Source organism: Arachis ipaensis, chromosome B09 (assembly GCF_000816755.2).
Source record: "Arachis ipaensis cultivar K30076 chromosome B09, Araip1.1, whole genome shotgun sequence".
Taxonomy (NCBI): domain Eukaryota; kingdom Viridiplantae; phylum Streptophyta; class Magnoliopsida; order Fabales; family Fabaceae; genus Arachis; species Arachis ipaensis.
Window position 1 is genome coordinate 108,070,846 of NC_029793.2, and position 11,103 is coordinate 108,081,948.

Consider the following 11,103-nt stretch of genomic DNA (forward strand, 5'->3'; position numbering starts at 1 on the left):
AGAGTAACCCAGAAATAAAGATAGGAAAATAAATACAGTATGGGTGGGTTAATGCCAAATAATAAGGGTCTCAATTACATGGTAGCTACAACAAGCAAGTGAGAAAACAATAGAAGCCATGGCATGCCAGTGGTACAAAATGTACAACAATGGGGAAGAGAGTGGGGAAGGAGAGATAATATAAATTCATGTCAATGCAAAAGTAATACAGATATAAAAGATTGGCATTAATTTAAATAATATTACTCAATCAGAATTAAACAAGTCATTAAGCACCAAGAAAATACCAGAAAAGATGTAACAGTTGAATAAGAACATTTGAACACCAATGGTAAAATAATAAATTTAGAAAACAAAAATAAACATATGCACAAAATTAAAATGCAATGAATGAAATATGCAAATAAAATAAGTAAAATAAAATAAATGATAAGAAGAATGAGAAGGGAAAGAAGGGAAGAAGAAGTAAGTAAGAAAGGAGGGAAGAAAAATTAGGATTGGGGGAGAAAATATAAGATATTTGGCAAATTAGGATAAGCTGTGCAGCGCAAGCGACGCGGTCGCGTGGGGCACGCGGTCGCGCGGCTTGCGCTTAAACTGATTGACGCGGTCGCGTCAGTCACGCGGTCGCGTGACCCGTTTTATGCTATTGGTGCGAGGGCAGCCTCGCTCTCGCACAACTCTCTGTTCAAAAATCATTAATTGCCAAATATTGGGTGACGCGATCGCATGCCGAGTGGCCACTTAGTAGGATGTGACGCGGCCGCGTGGGGCACGCGGTCGCGTGAGATGGACTGCGCGTCCAGCGCCAGTCCAGCACCACTCTAGCACAACTTTCGGCTGTGCACCATTATTATGTCGAAATCTTGGTCACGCGGCCGCGTGGGGCACGCGGTCGCGTGGGAGGCCATTATTCCCATATGACGCGGTCGCGTGGGGTGATTTGTGCCATTGGCACGCCTCCAGCCCTGCTCCTGCGTAACTTTCTGTTCATTTTCTTTTCTTCCCATTGCACTGGTGACGCGGACGCGTCAGCGACGCTGCCGCGTCGCGTGCGTACTTTTTTATTTTTTCAATCTGAAAAAAATGCAGAATGCAGTGTTAATATGAATGTGATGCAAAACTCCAGGTTCAATAATATAATAAAATAAAATAAAACTCGAGAACAAATAAAACTAAAAAAATGAAAAAGGAACGATCATAGCATGGTGGGTTGTCTCCCACCTAGCACTTTTAGTTAAAGTCCTTAAGTTGGACATTTGGGGAGTCCTTTGTTATGGTGGCTTGTGCTTGAACTCATCCAGGAATCTCCACCAATGTTTTTGATTCCAATGGCCTCCGGGATCCCAAACAAGGCATGTAAAGCCTTTGAGCAGCTTCAAACAGATTCTTAGGCTCCCGGGGTGTTGGATGTCATAACAGATTCCAGGATCCCAAACCTTGCTTTTGCACCCGTCTTCTTGTTGATCATCATGATTCCATCCGGGTGGTTTAGCCTTAGAATTCTCACTGAAGCGTCCAAACAACTTCCTAGACCCATTCAGTTGAGCTTTACACCAACCCTTGCATTTAAACTTTTGAGTATGCAACCATGTTGAACCTTGCTTGACAACTCCAACCACTAACCATCGTGCTCTTACTCTTAATACCACAAAGAGCTCTAAGTTGATCATCCGTCTCCAGTAGCCCATATTCAAGTGGAATTAGAAAGCTAAGGGATATGAATTTTACCCACTTGAATGTTGTGAAGGTTGATGGCAACTTAGGGGGAGGGGTCTCCAATAACTTTGGCAAGGTGATTCCAAGCTCCACTCCCTTGTGCTCTTTGACAACTTCCACCTCTTTGCAAGCTTCTTCAATTTCAACCTCTTCCTCTTGGTAGCTTTCTTCCAATTCAATCTCTTCTTCATTGCTTACCGAGGGCATGGGAGGCTGTGCTTCTTCTTCTTTAATCTCCATCTCTTGATCGACCTCTTCCAAGTTCTTAATCATGATATGCCTTGGAGGTTGTACACCCTCCTCAGCATCAATTTCAATCGATTTGGAAGGAGGTTCTATAACCTGACTTTCCCATGGAGGTTCAGCATCTCCTAAGTCTGCAACCACTTCTTCTTCTTCGATAATTACAGCTTCCTCCACTTGTTCCAGTACAAAGTCATGCTCCATACTGTCCACTGGAGTTTCTAATATCTCCTTCATGCTACGTTCTTTATTAGATTGCCCACATGAAGCCATGGGAGCACTTTGAGTGTCCGAGCGTCGGGAACCTAATTGACTTATCGCTTGATTTAGTTGATATAGAGTTGCATGAAATCGATCCGCTGCTTCCTTGAGATGATCCCTTGATTCTTCCTTCACTAATTCTTCAACCACTCCTTCGACTTCAAGGGTTTTTACTACCTTCACCTTTAGGGCCTCCTCTAGCTCCTTATGAAGTATGAATTCGCGAAGATGATCCCTTCTCTCTTGTTCCATGTCAATAGCATCATTGAGATCATGTTGCTCTTGGATTGATGGATGTGGGTGCTCTTCCATGGATGGTGGTGATGGGATAGAGAGATCATTCTGTGGTTGACAAGGAAGTGTACTAGAGCTTGAGGGTTGATTGTTGAAGGTATTTGGTGGTCCGATTTGGACGAAGAGAGCTTGTATAGTAGAGTTTAGATCGGCAAGTGCTTTCTCCATGGAGGTTTGGGGGTGGATAGGATGGTTCATGAGAGTAATTGTGTTGGAATGGGGGTGGTTCTATGTATGGTTCATTTGGCTCATAAAGTGGTTGGTGTGGTGGATACGGGTTAGGGTCATATGGAGGTGAATGGTGGAAAGGGGCTTGTGAGTGTGGTGGTTTGAAGTCATGTTGAGGAAAGGGTTCATAGGCATATGGTGGTGGTTGTTGATAGTCCATTGGAGGTGGTTGTCGCCAAGAGAGTTGATCAAATCCTTGTGGCTCCTCCCATCTTTGATTGTTCCAACCTTGATGCCTGTTCTCATTGTAATTTCTTCTTTCTGCAACATAATTGTAACCAGACTCATAGCGATGGGGGTGAGAACTCATGATAGCAAATAAAAATTTAAAAACGAAAATAAAAAAATTGAAATTAAAAGGTTATTGAAATTTAAATTTTGAAATCTGAAATTTGAAATTTAAATATTGAAATTTGATTTTTTAAATAAGATAAGATAAGATTTTGAAAAAGATATGATTTTTTTGAAAAAAATTTAAATTTTGAAATTTGAAATTTTGAAATTTAAATTTAAAATAATTTTAATTTGAATTTTGAAAATTGAAATTTGAAATTTGAAATTTGAGTTTTAAATTTTGAATTTTTGAATTTAATGAGGAAAGAGAAAAACAATAAAATGACACCAAACTGAAAATTTTTAGATCAAAACGAAGAAAACAACTAAGAACAACTTGAAGGTCAAGATGAACGCGAAGAACAACTTGAAGATCAAGATGAACACCAAGAACAAATTTTTTTTGAAAATTTTTTTTAATAACTAAATAAAAACCAATAACCTCTTAATTTACGAAAAATCAAAAATAAAAACAAAAATAAAAACAAATAAACAGGTAAAAGAAAATATTTACAATAACCAATAATAAGGCACACGTTTGCAATTCCCCGGCAATGGCGCCATTTTGAAGAACTGAAGATTGATGGTTTAGAAGTTATAATAAATACTCGTTGTAAGTATAGTTACCAAAACCAAGCAATCAACCTTTCTTACAAACGTTTTGGTTGTCACAAGTAACAAACCCCTAAATAAATTGATAACCGAAGTATTCAAACCTCGGGTCGTCTTCTTAAGGAATTGCAGGGAGGTATGTTCTTATTATTGGTTATGAGTCTTGTAAATTGGGGGTTTTGGATCAAGGTAAAAAGTATGTTGAATGACAAGTAAAATAAAATAATAATAACTGTAAAATAAACTCTTGGCAAGGTATAAGAACTGGAAGTCCTATCCTGGTTATCCTTATCAATTGTGATGAGAATTGGATTTTTCTCCCACTTTGTTAACCTCTAACTATGAAGGTAAGTTAAGTGGATGAATTAATTTTTATTCCTCAGATCCTAGTCTTTCCTTGGGAAAAGTTAGAGTTATTGGAACTTAAATTAATTCTTGAAGAATTCCAATTTTCAGTCAACAACGAGTTTGATAACTCAAGAGTCACCAATTATTTATCCAAGGCCAAAAGGGGAAAAGTAAATCTACCGGAATAAAAATGCCTTCAGATGGCAAGCAACAGTAACATAAATTAAAGAGAACAATCATAAGTCTGAAATACCTCAAAATATATTAAAATAGAAAATCAATCATAAAGAGTCATAAACAAAAGTGAGAAAAGAAATAAAAAGAACATTGAACCTGGGAGTGAGAGTCACTCCTAAAACTAAGAGAAATCCTAAATCCTAATCCTAAGAGAGAGGAGAGAACCTCTCTCTCTAAAAACTACATCTAAATCCTAAAATTGTGAATGTGAAAGCCTTTTTATGAATGGATACATTCTCCCACTTTATAGCCTCTAATTTGTGTTTTCTGGGCGGCAAACTGGGTCGGAAACAGCCCAGAATTCGCTGGTTGCGAATTCAAACACGCTAATTTTCGCCACTGCGAAGCATCCGCGTGGACGACGCGTTCGCGTTGTCTAGCATCAGAGCAACTATGGCATATTATATATCAAATTGAAGCCCCGGACGTTAGCTTTCCAACGCAACTGAAACCGTATCGTTTGGACCTCAGTAGCTCAAGTTATGGCTGTTTTAGTGTGAAGAGGTCAGGCTGGACAGCTTAGCAATTTCTTCAACTTCTTGTATTCCTTCCACTTTTGCATGCTTCCTTTCCATTCTCTGAGCCATTCTTGCCCTGTAATCTCTGAAATCACTTAACACACATATCAAGGCATCTAATGGTAATAAGAGAGGATTAATATTAGTAAATATAAGGGCCAAAGAAGCATGTTTTCAATCAAAGCACATAATTAGGAAGGCAAATGTAAAACCATGCAAATAGTATGAGTAAGTGGGTAAGGACTTGATAAAAACCACTCAATTGAGCACAAGATAAACCATGAAATAGTGGTTTATCAATGAGATTCCACCACTTTAACCTTACCTTACTCTTTATCTTGGATTTAGCATGAGGACATGCTATTGTTTAAGTGTGGGGAGGTTGATAAACCCATATTTTATGATATATAATGTGCTCAATTCAAGAGATTTATTCAATCCTTCACCCACTTATTCATATAAATTGCATGGTTTTACTTTCCCTTCCTTATTATGTGATATATGTGAAATACATGTTTCCTATGTTTTAAAAATAATTATTTTAATTACCCTTTATTACCATTCGATGCCGTGATTTGTGTGTTAAGTAGTTTTAGATCTCCTAAGGCAGGAATGACTTAAAGGATGGAAAGGAAACATACAAAAATGGAAGGAAAGCACAAAATAGAGTTTTTGAGAAAACTGGCAGCGACGCGAACGCATGAACGACGCGGCCGCATGACCAGTGCGAAAAGGCAGTGACGCGGACGCGTGACCGAAGCGAACACGTGATAAGGAAAACTCCAGATGACGCGACCGCGTGATCCACGTGGATGCGTGATAGAGGCCACGCACCAGAAATTACAGAAAATGCTTCCAGCGATTTCTGAAGCCCTTTTTGGCCCAAATCCAAGTCCAGGAAGCCCAGATTAGAGGTTATGAAATGGGGGAATGCATCCATTGAGAGAGATCGGCAATTATTCACTTCTGATAGTTTAGATGTAGTTTTTAGAGGGAGAGGTTCTCTCCTCTCTCTCTTAGGTTTTAGGATTAGGATTTCTATTTATTATTTCAAGTTAATACCCCAGCTCTTTATCAGGTTCAATGTTCCCTTTTTAATTACTTTGATAATTTAATTTATGAATTCTTCCATGTTACACATGATTCTCTTGATTAATGTTATTTGAGGTATTTCAGTTTATGATTGCTTTCTTTTATTCATGGTACTGTTGCTTCCAATATGAAGACATTTTTATTCAAGTAAGTTTATTTTTTCCCTTTTGGCTTGGGTTGATTAATTGGTAACTCTTGAGTTATCAAACTCAAATGTGATTGATAATTGTTGTCTTTGCTAATTGAATTGAACCTCAATAACTCCAGTCCTTTCTTAGGAATTAACTAGGGCCCGAGGATCTAACTAATTAGTCACTTGACTTTCCTTTGCTTTAGTAAAGGTTAACTAAGTGGGATTAAAACTCAATTCTCATCACCATTGATAAGGATAACTAGGATAGGACTTCCAAATCCTCATACCTTGCCAAAAGTTTATTTTACAGTTATTTATTTATTTTATTTGACATTTAATTTACTTGTTCTTTATCTTCAAAATCCCAATTTACAAAAATCATAACCAATAATAAGAACACACCTCCCTGCAGTTTCTTGAGAAGACGACCCGAGGTTTAAATACTTCGGTTATCAATTTATTTAGGGGTTTGTTACTTGTGACAACCAAAACGTTTGTAAGAAAGGTTGATTGTTCGGTTTAGAAACTATACTTGCAACGAGGATTTATTCTGAATTCTAAACTGGCAATCTTCCTCTCTTTCATAATGCCATAAAAAAATTTAGATTACATGGACTTAAATCTAACTTAGCACATTGGTGCACGAAATTACGATCATCAACAATGGCGCCAAAAGACTTGGTGCTCTCAAACGTGAATCACACTTTGTCACAACTTCGCACAACTAACCAGCAAGGGCACTGGGTCGTCCAAGTAATAAACCTTACGTGAGTAAGGGTCGATCCCACGGAGATTGTCGGCTTGAAGCAAGCTATGTTCACCTTGTAAATCTCAGTCAGGCGGATTCAAATGGTTATAGAGAATTGATAATTAAAACATAATTAAAATATAAACTAGGATAGAGATACTTATGTAATTCATTGGTGAGAATTTCAGATAAGCGTATAGAGATGCTTTCGTTCCTCTTGAACCTCTGCTTTCCTGCTGTCTTCATCCAATCATTCCTACTCCTTTCCATGGCAAGCTGTATGTTGGGCATCACCGTTGTCAATGGCTACATCTCGTCCTCTCTGTGAAAATGGTCCAATGCGCTGTCACTGCATGGCTAATCATCTGTTTGTTCTCGATCATACTGGAATAGGATTTACTATCCTTTTGCGTCTGTCACTACGTCCAGCACTCGCGAGTTTGAAGCTCGTCACAGCCATCCCTTCCCGGATCCTACTCAAAATACCACAGACAAGGTTTAGACTTTCCGGATCTCAGCAATGGCCGTCTATGGGTTCTAACTTATACCACGAAGACTCTAATATCTCGGACTCGGTCCCCTGTATTAGATATCTAAGAGATACTCATTCTATCTCATCTTCATGTAGAACGAAAGTGGTTGTCAGGCACGTTTTCATAAGTGAGAATAGTGATGAGCGTCATATAATCATCACATTCATCATGTTCTTGGGTGCGAATGAATATCTTAGAATAGGAATAAGCTTGAATTGAATAGAAAAATAATAGTACTTTGCATTAACACTCGAGGAACAGCAAAGCTCCACACCTTAATCTATGGTGTGTAGAAACTGTACCGTTGAGAATACATAAGAACAAGGTCTAGGCATGGCCGAGAGGCCAGCCTCCATGATCTAGAACTAAATGTCCAAAGATGTTCCAAAAGATCTAAATATAATAGTAAAAAGTCCTATTTATGCTAAACTAGTTACTAGGGTTACAGAGATAAGTAAATGATGTAGAAATCCACTTTCGGGGCCCACTTGGTGTGTGCTTGGGTTGAGCATTGAAGCTTTCACGTGGAGAGGTCTTTCTTGGAGTTAAACGCCAGTTTATAACCTGTTTCTGGCGTTTAACTCCACTTTGCAACCTGTTTCTGGCGTTTGACTCCAGAATAGGGCAGAGAGCTGGCGTTGAACGCCAGTTTGCGTCGTCTAAACTCGGGCAAAGTATGAACTATTATATTTCTGGAAAGCTCTGGATGTCCACTTTCTAACGCAATTAAGAGCGCGTCATTTGGAGTTCTGTAGCTCCAGAAAATTGACTTTGAGTGTAGGGAGGTCAGAATCCAACAACATCTACAGTCCTTCTTCAACCTTTGAATCTGATTTTTACTCAAGTCCCTCAATTTCAGCCAGAAAATACCTGAAATCACAGAAAAACACACAAACTCATAGTAAAGTCCAGAAATGTGATTTTTATTTAAAAACTAATAAAAAATATACTGAAAACTAATTAAATCATACTAAAAACTATGTAAAAACAATGCCAAAAAGTGTATAAATTATCCGCTCATCACACATTCAACATATTTTCCATTTTTTTAGTAACACCTACCCACCAACATTACAAACTACAACAATTTTATGACTCACCAACCACATACATGCATATATTACATAAAGACACCTTATATTACTAAGTATCTATATCCTTTATATATATATCATTTGATTCATGAACTCCATAATTCTCCACCTACTAGCTTTATTTAAAGAAATCTACTCCCATGGTCGGAACTATTTATCCTCCTTGTATACCACTTTCATATGTTGAAAAATATAGATTTTATTCTTTGTTTTGTTTCTCAAAAATAGTAATTCCCAGCTAATGTCATTTTTTCTTCAATCTATTTAACAATATTTTTATAATTAATTATCATTTGCTATGGCACCAACTTTTTCTAACAAAAATTGAATTGCATCTTTTCATTTTTGGAGTATAACCTCTTCAGTCATGTTTGCTCTTGTAACATCATCCCTAAAGTGCTTTATCTCCCTAATTAATAGTCAAATAACCTTCAACTACAAAACAATTTAAACTCTATTGTGTCTGTTTATACTCTTAGTTGTTTTAAGTTTTACGAGACTTTAATCGATAAAATTCATAGAATTGTCCTATAGTTTTTGTGGGGTCAAGAGAGAATGAAAAAAAAGAATGCAATGGGTTAATTGAGAGATAATTAGCACACCAAAAGTTTAAGGTGAATTGAACTTTGATTTAAAAGTGTTTAATATGACCCTCTTTAAAAAATAGAACTAGAGATTGTAAATTAAGTAGCACTCACTTTCTTTGAAGTATACCAAAGTAAGTATTTTAGGTATTGTACATTCCTAAAGGCTGACATTGGAATAGGAGATTGGAGGAGTTTGCTAGAAGGTAAGAAAACAATCAAGTCAAGTCAAAACATATAAGACTCTTGGATCAAATGGCATGGATTGTGTGTGTAAGGCCCAAATGAAGGTGAAAAGTAATTAATAATGGCATCCAGAAACGAGAAATTAAAGAAGGTAAAACTACTTTATGAGATATTCATTAAGCTTATTTGAATGGCATTACTTAGCATTCTAAATTCAATAACCTATTGACTATTGTAGCTCAAATTTGGAACAAGCAAATGATCAAACAGTTGGATTAAAAAAATTTTAATTTGTATAGTATCTATTCTCAAGCAATCTGATAACAACCCAAATTCAAATCCAAAGCATGAATCGAGGAAAAAAGAATAAGAATCTAAAGTAGAAAAATCAACAAGTTTTGAAGTAATGCACAAACCAAATAGAGTCCATACTCTGATTTTTTCTTCAGAACACCAACTATAACATAGTATAATTTCTCAAATGATAAAATATTCTAAAGAGTTGAAGTCATAATTCAGAAACAACTATATGAGATATTCATTAAGCTTATTTGAATGGCATTACTTAGCATTCTAAATTTAATAACCTATTGACTATTGTAGCTCAAATCAGGAACAAGCAAATGATCAAACAGTTGGAATAAAAAAAATTAAATTTGTATAGTATATATACTAATTAAATCTGACCACAGCCCAAAATTTAAATCCAAACCATGAATCTCGCAAGAAAAAAAAGAAGAATTCAAATTAGAAAAAACCAACAAGTTTTGAAACCAACTTGGATGCATCTAATCACTTCCTGGGAAGTCAACAATGCATGTTAAAAAATTCTAAACTCAATCCACCAAATTATTCAAGAAATGGTAATTGTAGATATGGATGCAAGTTAGATTCAGAATTCAATTATGTAATCTACACAATTCGCATGATTAAATTTTTTAGAGAAACTCTATTTCACTCTCTGCTTTTTAACTGCTTCAGCTCATTAATTTACTTCAGCATAAAACATCTACATTCAAATATTCCATTAGAAAAAACATATAATAAAAAAAACACAAAATTGGCCACCAGATGTCTGAATAAGTTCATTTGATCAAGAAAAAAAAAACAACAAAGTCAGATGAATTTTCAAAGTAACAGCAACCCCAATCAGCAAGTAAAATAAATAAAAGGATACAAATTTAAGTTTTAATCATTTTTCAAGCCGTTAAATGATCCAAAAATGAAATGGACAATAAAGTTGATCACAGAAAAGTATGAACTGAATCAAAATGTAGCTGAAAAAATCGCAAGCTAAGACAATAGAAGAACAGACCTAGGGTTTGTGGTGAACGAACGTACAAGAATGAGTTCTCCTACGCCATAGTTCATCAATTCATGAGTTCACAGATTATTGTACCAAACCCCTAAATTGAAACCCTAAAATTGGAACTCTACTCTCTCAAATTTCAGAAACCAAATGAAGTTGGATGCATACCTTCTCGACGATGGTGACCGAATGAAGAGAGCAGTGTCGTCCTGATGTGAGCGCATAGAGAAGAGAAGCGCCGGGATGGTGAAGACGAGTGACGGCGTCGTGAATGGTGAAGATGAGTGAGTGCAGAGTCTTCCTGGAGTGGTGAAGCCGTGAGTGGTGATGGCGGAGTCTTCCTGGAGTGGTGAGTGCAGAGTCTTCTCTGTTTTAGGGCGATGAGGGGCGCGAAGAAGAAGGGAAAAGTAGCTAACAAGGGTGAGGGTTACGCGTTCGTTTCATCTGATTTGGCTGTATGTGTTTAATTTGTATATTATTTTTTTTGATGGGGTTTAATTTGTATATTATTATTTGCTGTAAAGTGAAAAAAAATTTACTAAGTGTTGGACATTTGACCTAAGATACATTAGACAACATTTTTAAAGCGCACCTGAAACCTGACAAATAAGTTACTGATGAGCGGATAATT

General features: G+C 36.8%; 1 long non-coding RNA gene across 1 annotated transcript in view; it reads right to left on the bottom strand.

Moving 5' to 3' along the window:
* LOC110266404 overlaps positions 1-10,796 on the bottom strand; it is a 21,984-nt gene extending 11,188 nt beyond the window's left edge. Inside the window, exon 1 of the long non-coding RNA XR_002353749.1 lies at positions 10,641-10,796. This is a non-coding gene — a long non-coding RNA (uncharacterized LOC110266404). The remainder of the gene's footprint in view (positions 1-10,640) is intronic.